General features: G+C 41.5%; 1 protein-coding gene and 1 long non-coding RNA gene across 2 annotated transcripts in view; both read right to left on the bottom strand.

The window, feature by feature from the left end:
• Positions 1 to 22,830, bottom strand: part of LOC311630442 — a 930,538-nt gene that overhangs the window by 400,122 nt on the left and 507,586 nt on the right. The gene's annotated exons all lie outside the window — the stretch shown is intronic.
• Positions 1 to 22,830, bottom strand: part of LOC311630436 (guanine nucleotide-binding protein G(q) subunit alpha) — a 263,324-nt gene that overhangs the window by 85,903 nt on the left and 154,591 nt on the right. The gene's annotated exons all lie outside the window — the stretch shown is intronic.

Here is a 22,830-nt window from a genome sequence, read left to right as displayed (position 1 = left end):
GGCAGCTGACTGAGGATTCTCTCTCCTCAGTGTTTTTAACTCTCTATCCCTCTCCCTTCCTCTCTGTAAAAAATCAATAAAATATATATATATTTTTTTAAATGGAAGACCCAGCAACACTGTGCCCATACTCCAACAGGACAAGGCGCTGTAGCCATTAGGCTGCCACCTGCCTCTCACTATTGCCATAAAAATGGGAGAGAGCATAATTCTTCATGGGAGTGAAGAATATTGTGTGTCTTATAATGCCCAAACTAATTAACTCATTCACTAACTTCACTAACTGAAAGAAGAAAACCTGGCTGGCTTCACACTGCCTGCCTGGCACTGAAGTCATCTAACTTTGCACCCCTCTCCCTTTACAGCTGGTGTAATTCTTCTGTTCCTTGTGTGCATTCTGCATAAAAGGAATTGAGAATTACCTTGAATAAAACTCTAACCAGTAGAAATTTTCTCAGCTTCCTGGTCAGAACCCATTAAAAAATAATGTGCACATGGGATCTTCCAATGCTTTTCCCTCCCCAGTCCCTAAATTTATACCCTAGAGCTGTGGTTACATTTAACTTCAAATGGGTATGTTTTGAGTTCCAATCCACCAAGGAGACCTGACCTGGGCATGCGTTACATACCAATGGTTCTACATGGTCTGGGTTGTTATGGGTCATGACTATACTGAGGTATAGTGCACAGTAGCTAAGGGCCCATGATTTTACAGCCAAGCACTGAGTTTTAACTATGCTTCCATATACTTGCTTGGTGCCTCTCCGAGCCTCAGTTTCCTTTGTTCTAAATAGAGGTAATGATACCTTTGTCACAGCATTTTGTAAAGCATAAATATGATATTACACATATATAAGAGCAGAGGAACAAGCATATACCAGTGGCTCAGTAAACAGAAGCAACCTGAGTTTGTACTTCAGGTATGATCCAAGGGGAATGATGGTGAAATGTCTTCACTTGGCTAGCCCTTTACTTACATTTAGTGAACAAACTCTTTGGGAGATTTCAACTTTTGGAAATCTGTTCCAAAAATACAAAATAGTTTCTATGATGCCTCCCAACCTGCTACATAGAACTATCAGTTTTATATCTTAAGGAAATGTTAAATTATGGGTTACTGGTGATTATTTTACAGTTACAATGGTTTTTCAATCAGAAGCATGTCGACTTTGAGTAAACATGTAAGTTGTTTTCTTCTCCACAAGAATGCCCAAATCTCACTATACTGCATTCATCTCTCTGTCATGTTTTCAATGCAAAGAGACCACAACTCGATTAAAACCATTTTAAAGATACCTTTTTAAAGATGTACTTGTCCATGAAGAATTTATTTACCTAAGATTATATATCCATACATGTTCTTCCCCTTAAATTCTGATGAGCTACAATGAAAAGCTTTAGAGATTGGTGATGTAGCATAGGTCATGAAATAAAACCAAACCAAATCCATCTCTATATAACTCAAAAGAATTAGCAAATTGCATTGCTTTTTCAGGAAGATAAGAATGCATATTGCCTCTTTTATGTGTTCTTAGCTACATATCTATTTTTGAAAAGGTTTCATGTACCTTCTAAATTTAGCTCCTACTTCCTTTTTACTGTGCAATCTGAGTTACAGTCCATCTCTGATAACATTCTGATCTTTACTCCAAGGAACGTATATGGAAACTGCCTCTCAGAAGGAAGATAACCTTTCACTAACCTCCTCTGTGCTTGTGGACAGTAGGAGATGACCCTTTCTTCCGGTCCCCAGCTTGAATGGACACCATCTACGTGTATTTTAAGTAGTATTTTTAAATTCCCTTTACTTAGTGGGAGAAAATTTCATCCTTTCTAGAGCTTCACCATATTTTATTAAACAGATCTCTTGCTAGGAAAATATAAGTTGAAGAAACTCATCTCTTTGCGGCTAAGGAAGAAGATGGAGTGGAGAGAAAACTAAAAGAAGGTGTGGGCCCTCCGGTTCCCTTTCCCATCGGATCTGAACACCGTTCTTGGTGGTTGTAAAAGGAGGAAAAGTAACATAGAAGCTGGCCTCACGGTGCTTATAGTCTGTGGGCTAGTTTCAAACAAGGTAGAAAAAAAAAAAAAAAAGGGGGGGGTAGTAAAGAGAATTGGTGTGCGGAATGAGGTTAAACACAATGGCACTCATACAGAGATTCCAGAATAGTTTATCTGGGTTAATTACCATTCTATGAAATTTTCTTCACTTTTTATTCTCCATTCATTAATATCAGACTTAAGAAAGGTAAATTATATAGTGATTACAAATGTGGGGCTATGAAGGGAAAATTGTAAGCAATATATTCAAAACTATAAGCAGAAACAGCCTAAGTGGGCAGCAGTAAATGTAACTGCCCAGAAGTTGCTGAAGGAAATCATTAGTCACATAGAGCAGTAGCCCCTAATTAAATTGCTAAGCAACAGAGCCGGTGAAGAAAGTATGTAGAGTGAAGCCTCAGTCTCTCAGGAATCCTATTCATCCTCCCATTGAAGCCTTTCCTTATATTCTTATCTTCTTGAGGCATTCACAGTTTTCATAAACCATTTGTTGAGCACAGGGCATATATTTCTTGCACTGCTCTTTTACTGTTCCGTGTCTGTGCACAGGGCAGCAATTTACAAAATATTTCTTATATTCTAGCACAATGCTAAGGCTACTTAATAAGCACTTCTGCAATAGAACAAAACTGTATACTTCCTAATATATTTCTCCAGAGATGTGATCTAGCAAGACGATGGATAAGAAGGAATAATGACCAGCATCAGACAGAAGAAGCAGTCTAGGGAGTTGGAAGGCCTGGCTGGGCCTCTGGAATGATCTTGGACTAGTCTCCTAGCATTTACTGGCTAAGTGTTGACCTCTGTGACTGAGTTACTGTTTGAGAGAATGGTTGTGATGCCTTGCTCTAAAAATTACACACTCAAATATAAGTTGGGGTGAAATGAAAGTATTTAACCACAGGTATGAGTGGGCACTGGTCAAACAGCACAGAGCAGGGTCTGGACTTTCCTTGCCATGTTTCATATCAACCTTTTAGCTGCTGGACCACATAGAAGAGTGTCCCAGGGCAGAAGCAGGGCTGCTGGGGTCACTCAAGGAACTTGAGACAGTGGCTTTAAAATATTCTAATTTAAAACTTTTAGCACTGGTGCAGTATTAAAACTGGGTAAGAACTGAATAGCAACTCAGCCTATATGTAATATCTTTGAATCATAAATATGTTAATTTTATTCAAATGTTATTATTCTCATCTGATGGCATAGAACTGCATACAGAGCTGGCAATAAAATGAAAATTGAAATTCCTACCGCACTATTGATAATGTATCTTTTTTATTTCGCTTCTCCCCATCCCTCTAATTCAATATTTTTTTTAACTCCTTGGCTTCTCCACAACAGCATTAGATTATCTTGCAATGAGAAGCCCAAACATTGCTATGGTCCCTGCTTTGCTCAATAACGAAAACATCAAGTTCAAGAACAGACCTAACTCCTATCTTGGTTCTGTCAATGAGGAAAAGTGCGTTTGTTCCCAATAAAATTCCCTGTGACCTGCTACAGCAATCATGGGCCTGTGTCCAGGAGTCTGTGGCCCCTCTGAACACCCTGCATCTCAGGCAACTTAAGAGCCCAAGAGGATGATGCAGCAAACAGTGGAGAGGGTAGATGTAACCCTCTACTAAGTAGTAAGGAGTATCAGTGGTACCGGGTGTCATGCCCATACTGGATGAACATTAGCATCCCTGAGGAACTTTAAAAAGCTCTCCAGTCTAGGTCCCCACCTTGGAGACACTGATTTAATTGGTCTGGGAGGTGGCCCAGGTTGCCCATGCTCCCTTGGTGGTCTCATGTGCAGCCAGAGTTGAGAGCAATGGTGGACACTTGTGGTCTCCAGGGTAGGGGACACATAACCCACCCACAGGGCACAAGACAAACTACCAAAACTTCTGCTTAACCTGAAAAGGAGAAAGATATTAGGTTTTAACTGTATTTAATGGATGGGAAAATGACGACACCCTCATGCAGTCCTGAGGGAAAGGTAGAGGCTCCTGAGAAATCCTTTCTCCATTCCTCTCAGTGTGCGGCTACACAGCTCCATTATGTGTCCCCAGTTGGTAATGCTCAGATGCTCTAATCGGACAGAGTAGAATCCTGACCACAGTGTAGAACGAGAAGGGGGATCGTCAGGGAAACGCTGTGAGCCATAAGAGGTTTCCTAATGATGTGATGGCAAACCACTTACAAGAACTGTTATGTTTTTCTTTTTCAAAATGACAAGTGTTTCGAATATGCTGACCTTTTTTATTTTTTGTCATGACAAGGGGGTGGAGATATTTTTAAAAGCATAAACACATTTAATCGATCTTGTCGAGGCAAAGAGAGAAATCAGTAGGGAACTTGTGCTGTGAAAAGAGCATTTTGAAAATGGATGTTTGGAAACGTTGTCATTGTGATGTGGTTTTGCTGTCAAAACCAATGTAAGGTGTGACACTAAGAAAAAGAAAGTTATCGCATGTGTGAACTTTAAAAATGTGTGTGTGTGTGGGGGGGGGAATCTTTTCAAGAAAGAGCTGCAGTGGGTTTTTAACCCATTTGTTAAAAGATGAATAATGTAACGCCTTTCAATTAGTTTGAAAGATGAGCTGGTGGCGCTATCAGTGAAGATGGAAATTCACTAGCAAAATTTCAGTTAAAAACCTTTGCATAACTGATGAATGGGACTGGAAATAAACACTATGATTTAGTAGGCACAGCCAATGGGACAGTTCCTTCCATTTACAACGATATATCTTGTGTGATACCCTTTAATTTATGAGGCAATAAAAATATGTACTAAATCAAACTGAACTTAGAACCAGACCACTGAATCACTGCCACAAAGAATTAATCAAACTAGAAACAACAACATTAAAATGTTTTACATTACAAAGGACTCAAAATTTTGATAAGCATAATTTCAATAAAAGCCAAAATAATTTTTATTGATAGGGTACATGATCAACCAAGTTTGGCCCATACTCCATGTGTTCAGTCAGTCATCCCAAAATCAAATGTCTGAAATGAGAGAGGACGCTTACACTGGAGATGGTAGACACTGGTTACCTGTTGGGTTGGTGGTATACCAGAGGGAGGTAAGGAAAAATTAGGAATGCTGTCCTAGAGAGTGAGCCATGAAGAAACTTCTGGAACTATGCTAAAGATTGGTTTAGTGGTCAAGCATAACTGCAAAAGCAGGCACATATACATCTCACCAGTTCCATGAGCCTGGGGAGAAACTGTGCCTCTTATTTTCATTGTCCCACTGTCTCATACAATGGTTTTGTATGGTGGGTGTTCAACAAATGCTGTTGACAACAGTCAATTATTTTTTGGTGAAAAACTGTACAATCTCAGTAGTGTGGCAACAGGATCCACTTCCACTAATGTAACATCAAATCACCATTCTTACAGCTGACAATAAGTTGTGCTGATATAATACCTACCACGGTCAACCACTGGGAAGTGGAAAAATTATTAATTAGTATCATTGCATAATAAAAAGCCTCTGTTAAATATAGTACAGTGGAAAACTATGCGACAGTGTTCTCAGCCCCAGAAGACACCCACTCTCCATCTGTTAGAATTATCTGTTTCACGCTCCATGTATTAATATTTGGTTTCGTTGCTGGAATCACTAAATAGCCTGATCTTAATATTACTGTGCATATAAAAATGCCCCCGTGATATAATGGAAACTGTTACATAGAGATTACATCTCAGATCACGGAAACATAGTTTCCGCTTTTGTGAAATACTATCCTGAAAAGCAAATCTTTAAGGAAATGGAGAAACTACAGGCAATAAGTATTCATGAGCATTTTTATGCATTCATACGACTCCCCTTTGGTTCCCTTCCCGTGCCAGGGTCTCCTGTGGCCTAAACTAGTTGTATGCAATGGCCCTCCTCGGCCTGCCTCTCAGAATGCATTAACCAGCAGAACTCCCCACAGGCTCCGGATCACGTGCTCCTCTCACCTGAGGTGCCTCTGCTCTGCATAACTGAGGATATAGCACATGTAGGTCAAAGACATCCTTTGAAGAGATTTAAACCCATCCTACACCCCAGGCAGCATCAAGAGCACCTTTATCCCCTCTCTTTTGCTGCTTTCCTATTTTGCAATCTGGGGCACAAATTTCTCCTGCTTCGTACTGTTCTCTGTGCAGTCTCCATCACATGCAAAACTGTGCTGCTCATTTTATTGGAAGTGTCTTTTCTCCCCACTTGCTAAATGATAATGGAGAGGAGCTGGAAAAGAGACACGGTATATCCACACTAGGTCCCACCCCCCAGGACACTACATTTTCCTCAAACCCAAAGTCCAGTTTCAAAGTCTTGCTGCAATTTACTCACAACATTATTTGGGTCAAAAGCTAAGATACAGATTAGAGATCCAGATCTGCCAAGCTGTATGCATATCCTACACCGCGGCACAGCAGCAGGGGTGGGAAGAAATGGATATGGTGCACCAGGAAGAGATCTGGCAGGAGATGCCTGGAGGCCCGGTATATGGTACCATAATGTTACCTGGGTAGGTGAATAACCACAGCACCCATAACGTTCATATTTAAATTTAGAAAAGCACCTAGGAAACCCCCAAAATATGATCTTGGCAGTACCCAAGTGTATGATAACAGGTATCACCTGACCCCCTTTGGATTCAGGTTAACGGCATGCCATTGCCCGCTCCTTCAAGACTACTTTAGCTTTAACATGACTCCTCCCATCATTTACAGGGTATGTGTGAAATATTTACTCTATTTAATATCTAAGCACCTGTTTGGTGCACAGCACTCTGTTGGACACTTTAAAAGATGCGAAGAGGCAAATGGTTAGTGAGACGATTATGAAGACAAATAATAAAAAGAAAGGCACCCGGAGGGAATGCAGGCAAAGCAGGGTGCCATGAAGAGGTATCCCCCAGAACGTGCCTGAGGAAATAGGCAGGTCTTTCTAGGAGCTCTTCAGATGCCGTTCCTCACACTTAAGTCTGTGATGCGCCAAAAGAGGAAGCCAAGGGTGAGCCGTTGCCTGTGTCATGCACTATGCAAGGCCCTAACCCCAGGGGCAGTGGGAACGAAGCCCCAGCGTGTGCTGCTGGGCCAGGCACAGGGTGTTCACACACAGGAACGCCTTTTGCATTTCACACGAAGGCGCTCAGATAAGGGAGGGCCTGCAGGAAAGGCGCCAACTGTACCAGCTCATAGATATCGCTCTCCTTAGCCTCCAAGTAGCATTTATGGCACGAGTTGCACAACTTAACAGCTAATTATATACTGCATGTGCTGTTCCTGCTTTATTTTGTATTTGTAAATATTATCTCCCTAACTAGACTCTTCCTGAGGGGTAGTAGCAAATCTCAATTCCCTGTGGCTCCCTTAGTTGGTCCTGAATTTCTATGGTTCAGGTACCTGTTTGGATCAGGTAAACAGCTAGTGGTTTGGTATGCAGCCACTTTAGGTTAATGACAGGCAATTCCAGGGGTGTGGTAAAAACTCCTCATTGTTCCCTAGGGTCATTGGTTCATACCTCTGCACTTGGCCATGTGGTGACATGAAACCATCCTTGAAAAGATAGGTGTATATCCTTATTTGTTAGCTTATTTTACTTAATTCCTCAGATGCTCAGGTATTTTTTTTAAATATATATTTTTATTAATCTGAGAGGATGGGAGAGGAAGAGAGAGATGGAAACATCAATGATGAGAGAGAATCATCAACTGGCTGCCTCCTGCACACCCAATACCAGGGATCAAGCCTGCAACCCAGGCATGCGCCCTTGATTGGAATCGAACTTGGGACCCTTCAGTCCACAGGCTGACGCTCTATTCACTGAGCCAAACCAACGAGGGCAGTTTTATTAACTTATTTTACTTAATTCCTCAGATGCTCAGTTTTGTTTTTGGTTTTTTTTGAAGAAAAATTGAGAAGCTTTTCTGAGAATACCTCTCATATGATATCACAGTGGCTTTGGATATCAAGAAAGCCATAAGCTCCATGTCCTCTTTAGGCAGTGTGTCTGGTCACACGAACACCTATTTTTAATCCTGCGTTCTATTACTAAGCAGGCAATTTGCTCAATAAGGCAGATTGGAAATGTTTTATGTAGCTCATACAATTGCCACTCTTTCTATTGTAGAAAAGGCACTACATAAGGAGAGGCTGATCCAACAGTTAAAGTATGAAAGACTTGGCTGCTGTAGAAAAACATTTTCTTCCAACATCTAGGCAATGAGTGTTTCCAAAATTCCTACACTCTGATAAAATTAAAACCACATGGAAAATGGTGTTGAGGTTTTTTGTGTTGTTGTAGGGTTTTTTTAAACATAGAAAAACATTTAAAAATATGTAATAATGCATTCAGAACTTAGGTACCAATAAATACAACATTTTGAAATTGATTGTCAAGTTCTCTCAGTGTTAAAAGAGAAAATAAGTAATAATAGTTGCACATAATCTCTTAGTGTCTCACTACAACTATGCATTTGTACTGCTGAGCCAGTGAGGGCAGTTTGAGATTTCTGTCTTAGCCTTTAGATGCAGAGCAGGTGAGCTATGATGGATGGAACTCAGTATTTCCCACTTCCTCACTTTGCTCCCCTGTAATTTACAACCATTTTCGGGAAACACTGGCTATTGCGGGATTATTTATAGTGTACATTATGAACTGTTAAATAAACGTGGTATATTGCTTTTTGGCTCATTTGTTTAAGGTTAGTGATTTCCAGCAGATCTGATTTTATGCCTTTAGGCTAACTAAAGTTGAGAGTCCATGACTTTTGGCTAATAATTTTTACATACACTATAACACCACCTTTTCTTTCTTTCTTTCTTTCTTTCTTTCTTTCTTTCTTTCTTTCTTTCTTTCTTTCTTTCTTTTACGGAACACTGTAGAGATCTATATCAGTAATCAAATTTAATATACCATATTCTGAAACTGTGAGAATACTGGTTGGTTTTAGAAAGAATTACAAACCTTACTCTGAGAATAAAGCCTGGCCCAATTTTGTTTAAAATGACCTGAGGCATCTGATTCCTGGCACACCTGCTGGCAGGACAGGGAGCTGCCTTAAGGCCTCCCGGGTACTGGAAAGGCAGTGACTGTGACATCTGGTAGTGAGAACAGTCTCTGAAATGAACAAAAACCCACCTCCACTCTGCTTTTTCTTTACCCTGACTGGGAAGATTGGAATAGGGAAGATCTACTTTTGGGCTTTGAGCTGACTGAATTTTAAGAGCATTACAAAGGCAAGTTCTGTCATGATACTGATTTATTTGAGTTATCCGCTTCAGACTAGGAAAATAACACATTACTGGGTGATGTAGTTCTTTTTTCAGTTGTCAAACTCCACCAAAAAAAAAAAAAAAAAAAAAAAAATCAGCAATATATTTACACAGTCTTCAGACTAGAAGTGACTAGTGAGAAGAAAACTAATACTTAGAAACCTAGACCTGGGACAGCAATACAACTTTCACAGTACCCTTTGACGGTTCTTCGAATAATAAAAACAAAACTACAATCTGTTTAAATTCTGTCAACTTAGAAAAGAACAGGCAATAAGTCCTGCATCTATTAAGCCTACAACTAAAATTAAATTGTGGAATTTATATTTACAGAACCATTGCGAGTATTATTATTCATTTGTGACTATTACTATTCATCTTTACGCTGTAATGGTTTCTGATTTCCTATCTTCCACTGCAATGAGAAAATAGATGAGGCCTGCATTCAATGTACCATTTTAAACACTCTAATTATTTCAAAATTCTGATGCTGTTTTATAACCTTCCACTTTCAGTTGTAGGAGGAACTGGTTTCCTTTGTGAAGAAATGTTAACCTAAAATTCAGCAACTTTTTCTCAGTGTCTCCTTAATTTTTTTCTACTGCTTCTTAGTTCAAGTAAAATTAAGTTAAATAATTATATAGAATATTTATATAGAAAGACATGTTAACCAGTCAGTCGTTCTCTCTGTGCATTTGATATTCGGCAAATGCTGACAACAGCTGTTTCTCAGGGGTAGGATTCTGAGTGACTAATGTGGTCTCTCCAAAATGACTGGCTAAAAAAAAGTGTTTTGATGTTGTTGTTTTCAAAAAAGGAATAAAACCATTATCTTACAAATGCATCAGAATTACTTCCAAATATTATCACTTGACATGAAAAGATGCTAAAAATACAATATTGGAACTAAAAGGTAGATTCTAACATAGTAAAACACCATTTTTATTTTAAAAATCCACATGCATAAAATTCCCAGAAGAAATAGAGCAGAATATTAAGGGCGATTATACCCAGTGGGATACTGAGTTATTTTAATTTTTAAATTGATCTTTACCAGCATTTTCTAATTTGCCTACAAAGAACACCATCACTCATGAATTTTTATATAAATAAATGTTTACATTCAAAATAGAACCCTCGTAATTTTTATTGGGGTGTAGCTAAGATTTTTAATGGAAATTCTGAAGAGAAGATGATTTCTAGATAGAACTTGTGACCCTAAAGAGCAATACAACGCTTTAATGTCTGAGAGCTGACTCTAAGAGAGGTGTGGGCTGAACTTAGTTGGCGCTCTCTCATTGAAGGGTCCATACTGGCTGGGTTGGAGACGGCCTTTCTCCTTCCTTTGTTGCTCTAGAACTTCCATTTTTGGTTGTCAGTCCTCTGTCTCTCTCCCACCCCAACAGTTCTGAACAGAACTGTTTGTTGTAGCAGGTAAATAATCGAAGGTCTTCCTAGACCATGTGTTAACCCAAACTGGGAGTCAAACTTGATTGACCAAGACCATAAGGCCTCATCAAGAGTCTTAATTTTTATAGTAAAATGAGATGGCCAGTCAAACATTGCTTTATTTCAGATAATCTTCTATTCATTTATTTGTGATCAACTAAAGGAAAATTTAGAAAATGGTTTCTGAATGGACTGAAATCTGCTCCCCATAAATAATTAGACCCTTCAGCATTATCAAGAAGGGATGAATTTGCAAGCTACCCAAAGTCCTGGCTGAGCATGTCAGAAAAAGAAGGGCCAGAGCAGACATTTGTTGTAGCAATATTTTTACTGATACAGCTCTACAGCAATGGAAACTAAAGAGAAAATAAACAAATGGAACTACATAAAAATAAAAAGTTTCTACAGAGTGAAAGAAACAATCAACAAAACAACAATAAAGCCCACTGCATGGGAGAACATATTTGCCAATGTTATCTCCGATAACGATTTAATCTCCAAAATTTACAGGGAACTCATACAACTTAACAAAAAGAAGATAAACAATCCAATCAAAAAATGTGCCAAGGACCTAAATAGATACTTTTCAAAAGAAGACATAAAGAAGGCCAAGAGACATATGAAAACATGCTCAAAGTCACTCATTCTAGAGATGCAAATCAAAACAATAATGAGGTACCATCTCACACCTGTCAGAATGGCTATCATTAACAAATCAACAAACAACAAGTGCTGGATAGGATGCAGAGAAAAAGGAACCCTCGTGCACTGCTGATGGGATTGCAGACTGATGAAGCTACTGTGGAAAACAGTATGGAGCTTCCTCAAAAAATTAAAAATGGAACTGCCATTTGACCCACGTATCCCACTTCTAGGAATATATCCCAAGAAAACAGAAACACCAATCAGAAAGGACATATGCACCCCTATGTTCATAGCAGCACAATTTACCATTGCTAAGATTTGGAAACAGCTTAAGTGCCCATCAGCAGATGAATGGTTTAGAAAACTGTGGTACATCTACACAATGGAATACTACACTGCTTAAAAAAAAAAAAAAAAGGAATTCTTACCATTTGCAACAGCTTGGATGGAACTAGAGAGCATTATGTTAAGCAAAATAAGTCAGTCAAAGAAAGATAAATATCACACGATCTTACTCATTTGTGGAATATAATGAACAACATGAACTGATCAACTAAAATAGATCCAGAAATATAGAAGCATGGGACAGACTGTTCAACCTATGAGGGAAGGCAGGGATGAGGGGGAAAGAGATCAACCAAAGGACTTATATGCATGTATATGAGCATAACCAATGGACACAGATGGTGGGGTGGGGTGAGGGCATGTGCTGAGGGGTGGGGGCAGCCAGGGAGAGGTCAATGGGAGAAAAAGGAGACTGATGTAATACTTTAAACAATAAAGAATTTAAATATGTGTGTGTGTGTGTGTGTGTGTGTGTATATATATATATATGAAGGGCCATAATTTGACACTTCCAAATTGCAACCTTCATACATAGACTCTACTCTGCTTAGGGTCTCATTTGATTTTATTTTAAATACATGTTTCCACAAAAACAGCACATCTCACATTCTAGCATGTGCAGCCGTGGAGTTATTGAAACCATCATGGGGCTGCCAGGGACAGCAGGGGACTCATGAACTGTGGCCTGGCCCCAAATGTCACTTATGCTACAAGCTGAATGAGGTTCCGTGAAGGACAAGAACCATGAGGGCAGGGAGGTGCAGTCAATATTGAGGGTTGGCTCTACTTGGAGGAAACATCTGATTAGATTTGGAGGTGGCAACTTTTTTTTTTTTTAACTTAAAAATAACTACCTTACTCTGTGCTTGGGGTTACAAACTTGAATGCTAGTCTCACCTTACTGATAAGGCTAAGAAAGCTGAAAAATTCACAAGAACTATGTATTTAATTAGAACATTAACCAAAAGATGCCTTCCCAATACTTAAGCATTTCTATATCCAGTTTATGATGACAGAAAGCTTTGTTTTTTAACACTGCTGAGATTTCTGAGAGGGCCAAGTTCAACTTCAGACTGTTTTATTTTCTTTGCCAGCAACTGGAGAGTATAGCCTTCCCAGATGACTTGTGATTCATCTTTAATTCATTTTTCCCGTCTGGGAACCTGGACATTTTTCTCTGCAAATGCTCAAGAAGCACATGTTTCATTTTTTAAAAGAAAATGTTACATTTCTTCCTCTACCCTTTCGGATGCATACTTCACTCAGTAAATGGTTGATTGAATAATGATTTTTTTTAAAAAAAAAAAACAAAACACGTGGTCTGGTGATATGAAAGAATCCATGTATTTCTAAATCGAACATTTCCTCCTCTTTAAAAACCATGAGTGGATAGCATGTAGTTAGGTGCAAGTTATTACCTCTGTTCTAGTTCTTGTGTGGGGTGTTTGGTGCAGATGTGTGTATTTCATTAAGTTTTATAACTTATACGTTACGTAAGCCTTGTAGGTCTGAATCAAAAATTTTAGAAGAAAACAGTGAATGGGTAAATGATCAGCATTCATTATTAATGTTAGAGTCTAGGTCATGTCAACGTGCCAGTTATTAGGGAGGCGTGGGAGGGAGATAATTGACTCATAAGCCTTGAGTTGGCAAGAGCAGTTCCTTTCTCTCTGAGCCCAAAGTCACAATTCATACTCTTCCTTTCCCTTCAGGGACAGCAGTGGAGAAGGGGCAGAGGTGGCTGGCGGGGAGAGCAGGTCAGGCATGGCCTCCTCCCAGCACTGTGAAGGCGCACGGACTGCCCTCTGGTGAAAGATGCCGGTGGAAGTCTATCACTGCCCCTGCAGTGGCTGCTGGTCCCATCCTGTGACTCGTGCATGCATGCTTTCAAAAAGCTCAGCCCGACTGAAATGGACTGAAGCACAGACACACGCACACAGACTAGTACAAAGAATTTGCAAAACTATTTTTTGTCCCTCCCCCTGCCATGGGAGTTTATGATGACCTATAAAAGGAAAAATTTCTCTATACATAACACATATATTAGTGAACATTTCTTAACTGCTTTGTGGTGATAGAGTGGCATTAAACATAGATGTTGGGAGCATTTAAATTAAAAAAAAATCCAACATCTCACAGTCAAGTCAAATTTTGCACTGACATTTTCTGCAAGGACAAATGGGAGGGAAAAATGCCCAAAGCTTTCAGCATATATTTAAAACAGCATGGCCACAGAGACATGATTGGCAATGGGACAATCACCATTCTGCAATTTTCACAATAAATTGGGCAAAATCACTACAATTTGGTACAAATGTTCCTTTGAGGTATATTTCTCAGAGCAGGCATTATGTTTTATTCCAATGTTCCTTTTGCTTCCATGCCTCTAAGTTGCATTCTAGAATTTTTATTTGAAAATGAATCTATAATAATCATTTTTTATTATTTATTTTAGATTTATCAATGGTTGTATCAATTATTAATAATATATCCATAAGTAAAATTCAGTGAAACAAACCATATGTAAATTATGGCAATGTTTTTAAAAGTCAGTTTGGCATTGGTAAAAATCCTCTGAGATCAACTTCATTACATGAATAACTCTGACAAGGCACCATCCTTAATCTTGGATTTTACTTTCAAAAAAACCTATGAGAAACTGAGTCAGAGGCAACTGCTTAACAAGGATGCACAGTGGCTTCTTGGTGAGGTAAAAAATTCAATCCTGTGTGTTAAAGTTGGGAATGCCCACTGTTGCCCATAACCATGGCTTCAGTTCAGTTATTCAGAAAGCTCTGCATAATATATGCAAAATCATTAAAAATGAGATAAGCCTTTTATCTGCAGGTGGATAGCTTAGAAATCACTTAAGGACTATGTGACTTGGGAGTTTCATTTTCAATAAATTAAATCCTTCCCCAGGGGCACTTTTATGACACAAGAAATGATATTAAGTTTAACTCCTTGATTATCTCCCCTCTGCCCCCAGCCCCTTGACAGATGTCATCACATTTAACCAGAAAACTGCAACCCGCCCCAGCCCTTCCCTGGCTGCCCGCAGACTTCAACTGTTCTTAGGGAGGGGTGGCAGCATCTCTACGTGAACTGGATGGGAGCTGCAACCCAGACTCCAATGCTGACCGTGGTGAGGAGAGCTGGATTACCACCACCCAATGGATTCCCTCCACATGGCCTGATCAATCCTGACGGGGCCACGTGTACAGAAGGGCACAGACTCAGCAAACAGCATTCCTCAGCTAACAAAATGGATCCAGTTTTCGTTAAAACCAGTTTAGACATGCAATTGGGTGGAATGTAGAAAGAAATCTGCTTAATATTTGGCGATGGAAAACAACCTTGTTTTGGAAAAAAAAGATCTTTTCCCTAATTCTGATTTCTGTTTTGGAGATATTTCGAAGACGTTTTTTGGAGACTGCCTAGACCTAGAGAGACAGAAAAGTTGAAAGATGCGTGTCATTGTGGTTTAGCATGCTTTTCAAGGCCGGGGATGCTGAGACATTGAGACATTCACCTGGTTCCCACATGCTGCTGACTCCAGACCCTTAGGATTCTCTCAGTGTTGGCAGGAAAACCCCCCTGCTGCTCTGGAGACCTTCAGGTGTACATCCCCAGCAGGATGAGCTGGCTTTGGGATTCCTGGGATACTCTAATGAGTATATACATCTTTTGCAAGGCTCATAGAATTCTATATGTCACCTCACTGATATCCATCACACGATTGCCTGAGGTATGAAAGGTAATACCAACCTCCGGTTACCATGTTAGAAGATTATGGTGTACAAATGGACCCCATAAGCCTTTCTCTAGCAGAAACAATGAAAAGAACCACCAATTCCACACCTGAGCAAGAGGACAAGACCAAGTCCAACTGGAAGAGGAAGTAAAATAGTTCCTCATCCTCTTCCTTAACCACGCCACCCATTAAAATAAAGTATGGGGGGAAAGGATCCATTCAACAGATTGAATGGATGTTTAAATTATTCTTTATATTATTTCTCCCAAGGATACCTCAAGTGTTTTAACCAGAGACAAAAGCATAGGAATAAAATAAACCATCAGAATAAATTCCAAGGGGAAAAATTTCAGGCTTCAACTAGGTGCTGAATATAGAATGAATCCCTAATATTTAGATAATCATAAATTGTCAGAAGAAATAAAAATGGAAGATGAGAATTTGAATCTCAATATACCACAGGCTCTCCACATGCCCTTGGGCAAGTCATTTAACATCTACAAATGTGGCTATTTGTAATCTATATAATAAAATTAGGAACCTTTCAAAAAGCTATTTTACCTAGCTCATCATGAAACTGTGGGGATTGAGTGAGATACTATATACAAATGTGTTGCTAAATTGCAAAGTGCTAATTTAACATTAAATTATTTTTTAGCATTTTAAGACTGTGATTGGTAGGGAATATATCTCAAAGAACTTACGATTTAAAAACAATTCACTCTTGCATTCATTCTGGGTTCCAGTTCTTGTCAGAAAAGCTAAAATGCATTTCACTTTCCCCTGGTTATGTCTACTATTTGCTTCTTTTAATAAGCCAGGGGCAAGTGTTAAACCTAAGTTGAAATTGGGCCTTACTTTTTCAAACAAAATTCTCTGATGGTAAATGCCTTTAGTGTATTATTTCATTATAAACTTAAGGCAGAATCATGATAATACCTTGCCAATCCATCTAGCATGTATATGTAGGTTAGATTGGCAAAAGGAAACATTGGAGAATCTATTGAGTTCCTTTGTGGACATTATTTTAAAAAGCAATTTCATCTGGGTAAGGTTATGTTCTCACAGGAACCCCAAAAGTTCCTTAAGGGAAATAATTTCAAGTTCACCACATAAATGCAAGGCTTGTACCTCTGTATAAGTAAGTCCTTCCTCTATGGACTCTCAACCATTTCTCTACAAAGATGGCTTCCTCTTCCAGAAACACCAAGAGAAGTAAAGATGCTTCCTACGAACTTGTACAAGGTGTACATAATCTGGAATGCGTGAAAAATGAGAAGTCACCCCACTAGAAGAAGGAGCATAATCTTGGAAGGTCTAGCACCGGGAAACCCAAGAGCAGAAGGGTCTGGACTGGTGTAGACAAGAAGGTCCTAAAAGAACGTCATTGTCAAGGAAAGAAAGACCTGCGTGCCTAGTGTGGGAGCCACATGACAGCAGCTCAGAAAGAAACGTGGCTCGGTGACACTCTGGATGGGTGAAGGCAGGAAAGACGGAGGATGCTCTCGCTGAGCATTCCCCTGGTGTGTATTATTCCTGAGGGAATGAGACCCCTATCACAATGCGCCCGAAGACCTAGGGAGGGTCACAAACCAGCAGTCTGGCAAAATGCAGCTTAAAAATGTGTTTTGGCCACATTATGTTAATGTGTAAAATATTATTCAAAAACACTGAAATAGCTTCCAATATTTAAAAAAAAAATAGGGAAATTTCACAGGAAAACCCTAATTTCTGCCTTCTTTTGAAAAATCAGTAGGTATGTAGCAAGCCAGGGCCTGCAATTCCACAAGGCAAGAGCTACATGAAGCCGAGGAGGCCTGGGCGACCCTGGGCAGGCCGAAAAGACCTCTTCAGTGTGGGAGGCAGGCAGAGAGCCAGGTAGCAGGTTAAGTCATCTAGTGAGCAGAGACATTATTGTACTATTTATCATCGTATGTTCTCCTTTATATGAGAAAATGCAACAGAGTAAAAGCACAGACCCCTTTTAACCTAAATATCGTGAACAAGGCTCTCTCCTTGATTAATCCTCCTGTGGACAGCAGCATCCTTAAAACTTACCTAATAGAATAACATTTCTATAATGCTGCAGAGCTAGCAAAGCACTCTCACACGTTTTCCTTTTGTACCTCGCAGGCCACAATTTTGCTTACTGTGCTAGGCAAACAGAATTATTGCATGCTGTAGATGCGGAAATGGAGGCTTGGGAACTTGGATGGAATTCGGACGGGTCCTTTGCCACTACAAGCCCAGCATCACTCCTCGGCAATGACTTAGCCTGCACTGCAAGGCACACTGGACCACTTCATCCCGCCCAGAACCGCGGTTGCTCCAATACCAACAATGCCAGCTGGTGACTTAGGAGACTTTTCCCCCTTACTAGGATCATCTTTCCCTCAGCAGCTCCATCCCCTCAAACTCGCACTGCCAGGCGTTTGCTCAGTGGTCAGTTATGCCTAGAACCATCCCTTATTTGTTCACGCAAGTCCTGCAAATATTTTGGCAAATAAATCCAGAAAGCCGGAAACACTAATTATTAGGCAGAGGCAAACCCACAGTATTAACATAAACAACAAAGTGCCTTTTCAGCGCTGCTATTCAGCGCGCCTTCCTGTTGCCAGTGCCACAAAAAACACTCAGGAGTTGGCCTGGAGGAGATGGGAGAGGAAATGACTCCTTTGAAGACCACGTCCTGTGGGCAGGCTGTGGCCCTGCCATGTGCTACAGCAGATATCAGAGAGGAAGGGTGGGCAGTGCAATTTGCAGGGAGAAAACCGGTTTAAAAAGCGGAGCTCCTGAGGGAACACCATGTAGGTGGGGCGCTTACAATTCTGTGATGGATGAACCCCTTTGTTTCCAGGTTGGGAATGAAGTGAGCAGGGAGATAAAGGCTTTGCTCGACTGGTTGCAAAGCGTGTGAACTAGGCTTCTGTCAAGACATGCCCGCAAGATCCTCCACACATGGCTGTGTCTTCTGTGCCTCACGCAGAGGTGAGGGCAGTGGGGTCAACCCGGGGCCTGAAACCCTGCCGGCACTTCTGCTTGCCAAGCTGCGTGCCTTGCCAGCCAGGAAAAGACGGCTCTTTGTGATTGGGTGCCCTTGTTCATTGTGTTCGTTTGCACAAAGGCACGCGATGTGCAGGCCGCAGCCCTGGGCCTTGGTGAAGGTCTGTCCGTTTCAAGGTCTGGCCCTTTGAATCTAGGTCATTATACGTGTCAGGAAACGTAGTCCGCTGGACCTCCTGGATTTGAGCAGCTGCCACCTGGAGCCTCTGGCGAGTCAGGTAAGTGATTTCCTGCCTTCCTTTCATCAACGGAAGCAATGAGAGCAGCCCCACCTGCCCCCGCTGCTCAGGGCCATTGGGAAGCCACTGCCAAGAGTTTAATCACCTCACTTGTTCAACATGTCCAGAAACGTCTTCCACAGAGCCTTCCTGCCTGTAACATCATCATCTTCCTCCTCCTTTGAGTTCAAAGTCAATAAAAGAACGAAGATGCTATGTGCAATGAAGCGCTCAGTGGCAAAGGGCCACAGGCCCACTGCGCCATGGCAACTTCCATTTTCCAAGCAAATCACACACTCCCATGTATCTGACTTCCAACCACTCTTACGGGTCCGTGAGTCACTGCACAAGCACACTCCTAACAAGCACCTCTGTTGCTGGCATCTCTGAAGCAGCAAATGAAAACTCAAACCCCAGATTGGCTTGTTTCCACCGACAGACTGCTGGGACACAGGTTCCTGGCCAACTGCAGGAGAGCTGGCAGGCCCACACCTCTTCCAGAGTCAGCTTGGCCAGGGCGATGGAGGAACAATTGGTCTCACTGCCACCCGAGACGACAATTAATTAGTGTGCCAGGAGCACAGAGCAGTCTACCCAGAGAGCCCTTCTGAGGGCTGTGGCACTGGCCTCCCATCAGAGCCAAAGTCTGCGTTACAAGATGCACTGGGGATGGCTTCTGGCCTCCCCTAAGGCAGTTAGCCTAGGAGGGCAGGAGGGATGGAAACCTTCCAAGAACTTCATTGTTGGGGGCAGGGGGAAGGAAAGAACACCAGTAAACATTAAAAATCCAACTCAAAACCCAAGACAAATATTCAGCAGCAAAAGGCAATGGTATGTTGGAGAACACGATGCTAGATGTCATAATAAAGGGTAAAAGGACCGATGTTTCATTGAGAAGCGCCTCCAAGCATGGTGTGCAGAAGGATGTGTGGTGACAGGAACCAGCCCCATTGAGGAAAATTCGAGTGCGGTGACAACATCCTCAGCAGGCTTTATAGGCCCTCGTACCAAGTGCATTGCTCAACACGCTGTGAATGAGAATGCATGAGTCACAGGATAGCAACCCCCCTTGAGCCAACAGCGAAGGGCAGTGCTTATTTAACTGTAGAAGAGGATGACTGATGACTCCCAGGGGCTCTCCGGAAAGGAACATAACATCTCATCGTAGGGATGGGTGAATTAAAACATGACTCTCAAAACAACCATCCGAAAACTATTTAAAAGACAGAACTGACAAGGGAAGTCACAGGTGCCACAGTCGCATCTGACACCACCTGAAGATGAGGGATCCCTCAGCCTGGCCGCACCTTCTAAGGAGAGTAGATGGCCGAGAGCAGCATCCGAACACCAGCCCGGTGAAAAAAGAACGATACATTCTTGTAGGATGAGAACCAGTTTCCTGTACTGGGTAAAATCCAGTCTCTTCTACCTGATCATGGCAACATGCATGAACTCATCGGGATCATTAGAAGGCACTTACAGCTCAACGCTGATCAAGCCATTTTCCTGTGAGTGAGTGGGCCCAGCATGGTGAGCGTGTCCACACTGACTTCTGAAGTATGTGACAGAGAGAAGGATGGATTCCCCTGTATGCTATATGCCTCTCAGGAGATATCTGCAATGACACTGTCAGTGCGCCACAAAAAAAACTGCATCTGTTCTAGAATTTTTTAGGCTCTAACCAAGAGGGGGAGAGGAGGGGAGAGAAGCAAAGTTACCAACTGAGGTTGATCAGTTCATCCATCAAAATGGTAGTGCTCCTGCCTAGAAAGTTTGGAAAGTTGTTTTTCGTACTTCAAGCAGAAAAACTGAGCTCCAAATGAGCACATTCAGCTCTCAAAACTGTATTACTTTGACGTAGGTTGTCTTGTTTTCAAACTTAGAAGTCGAAAAATAAAAATAGAATCCTTTAGGAATAAGGAATAGTATTTTACTAAGGTTGTATATGCTTCATAGAGTACATATCCCTAACCCCTAAGCCGCAGACAAGCCTTGATATTGGGGTGGGGTCCAGAGTTCAGTTAGCAGCCATATGGAGTCTAAAAAGAAAAGCTTGGTTTAACTCCAACCCTCTAAATACCTTACTTGCCAGTTCTTTGTTTCCTCTCTCAGTCAAACTGAATGGAAATGGTCATGCTAACTGGCTTTCCAACCTGCTCCTGCCCCTGAACACCCAGCCTGCGGTAACTCACCTTCCCCTCCATGTTCCACGGACACTGTGCTGGTCAAGATGGTCAAATCCAAGGAGCCCTGTAAGGGCCTTCCTCACCTGTCTTCCTTGCAGTATCTGCTAATACTACCACTCTGTCTGAGAATGTGTTCTGCGATTTTCTGCTACTACCTTCTCCTTTTTCTAGAAAACTTGCCTTGCCAGTTTGGCTAGGCAAGTACTTCCAAATGTCTGCTAGGTTCCCCACCTAATGTCTGCAGGCACCTTCTATTCCAACAGGTCTCAAACCCCCAAAGCTGGTCTTCCTCTTCTTTATCTGTCAGGGTTAACGGTACCCTTATTCACCTCAGGGGGGAAACTCTGGACAATGTTGGCACTTCCCAGCCTCTCGAATCCCCACTTCCAATTAGTCACTAAGCATTATTCAATCTACTTCTCACCCATCCCTCATACTGTTTGACTCTTCTCCATCTCCACTTGAGTTGAGTCTGGACCTCATTCTCTTCTACATGGACCACAGCAAGAGCTTCTCAACGCATCTTCCTGCACTCAGGAAGCTCTCTTTCAAACCCATTCACCACACTGCTATCAAATGATTCCTCCTAAACTCGAACGCAAGCGCATCTCCCACCTGCTTCAAATCTCTCCTGGTCTCCTCTGCACCTTGCATCTTAGCCAAGCCGACTTCCTGTCAGTTCCCTGAGCCCTGCAAGCCCTTCCACACCACCAGGCTTTCTCTTTTGAGGTTCTTTTTGCCTTGTGTGCCTCTGCCCATCCTTAAAAACTGCTTCTTGTCCTTCGTGATCCAATACAAACACCTCCTTTTATCTGAAGGCTTTCCTGGCCCTTCCTGTGCCGATCCCCGGGCAGTGACTCCTGTCTCCTCACGCACACACAGCAAATGTTCATCTATCTCCACTGGGTCCGTCTGCCTCAGGCTCTAGGAGTGCCCTGGGGAGAAACTACCACTTTTCTTCTCTCCCCTCTGCAGCTCCTAAATAAAGTGCCTGGCACTGTGCAACCACCAATAAAATTTGCCTGGAAAAAAATACTAGATGTTACTCTTTCCCAGACCTTCACTGGTGTAATCTCCCAGCCCTTCTTGCCATGCAATTCTGTGGTCATTAATGTGCAGATAGTTATGTCCTGCAACAAGGACATTTCTATAGTGAGGTAAGAGCAGCGAAGTTGAATGGCTTGCCTACAAGCTGAGAGGCAAAGATTCAGAGACACAGGTTTTCAGATAAAAGACCTGTTTTTTCCTCTATGATTAACAAAAAGTTTCTGTAATAAGATCCCATGATCTTATTAGGTTGCCTATTGTGTAGGGCATGCCTCTTCCTCCGCCACAAAATTTTAAATGTTCAATAATAAGTATTCCCACTAGCTGGGAATTCTGGGTATACAGGACTTATGCAAAGGTCATTCTAGTCTATAACAGTACTTCAGTACATCAGGTAAATAACATCAAGCCCATCTTAGCATCACTGTTCTAAGAGTTCTGCTTTTTGTTTTGATCTCCAAGCATTTGACTTCTGCTTTAATAACTGTGTCCCTGCCTGGTCCCATCAGTCTCCAACTTGGTTATTCCTTCCCAGTCCCGTCCCACCCTGGAGATTACTACAAACACTGATAGCAGGATGTCGTGGGAAGCTTGCTCTGCTTACTTTAGTTGTTGCTGCCCTACTTCCACTTGCTACAAAGATCCCCTTACTCTACACTCCATCCTTTTCCAGCTTCAGGCGATGCCCCCACAACAACTGAGCTGGCACCTCCTCTTCGATGTATTGTTTCAGTGGGAAGTTATTTTATTTTATTTTATTTTACTGGCTTAAGAGGCCTTTTCTTCCAACTCTGGGTGA

This window comes from Pipistrellus hanaki (genome assembly GCF_964339955.1).
Source record: "Pipistrellus hanaki genome assembly, chromosome: 11".
In the NCBI taxonomy this organism is placed as follows: domain Eukaryota; kingdom Metazoa; phylum Chordata; class Mammalia; order Chiroptera; family Vespertilionidae; genus Pipistrellus; species Pipistrellus hanaki.
This window is presented reverse-complemented; position numbering and strand designations above follow the sequence as displayed.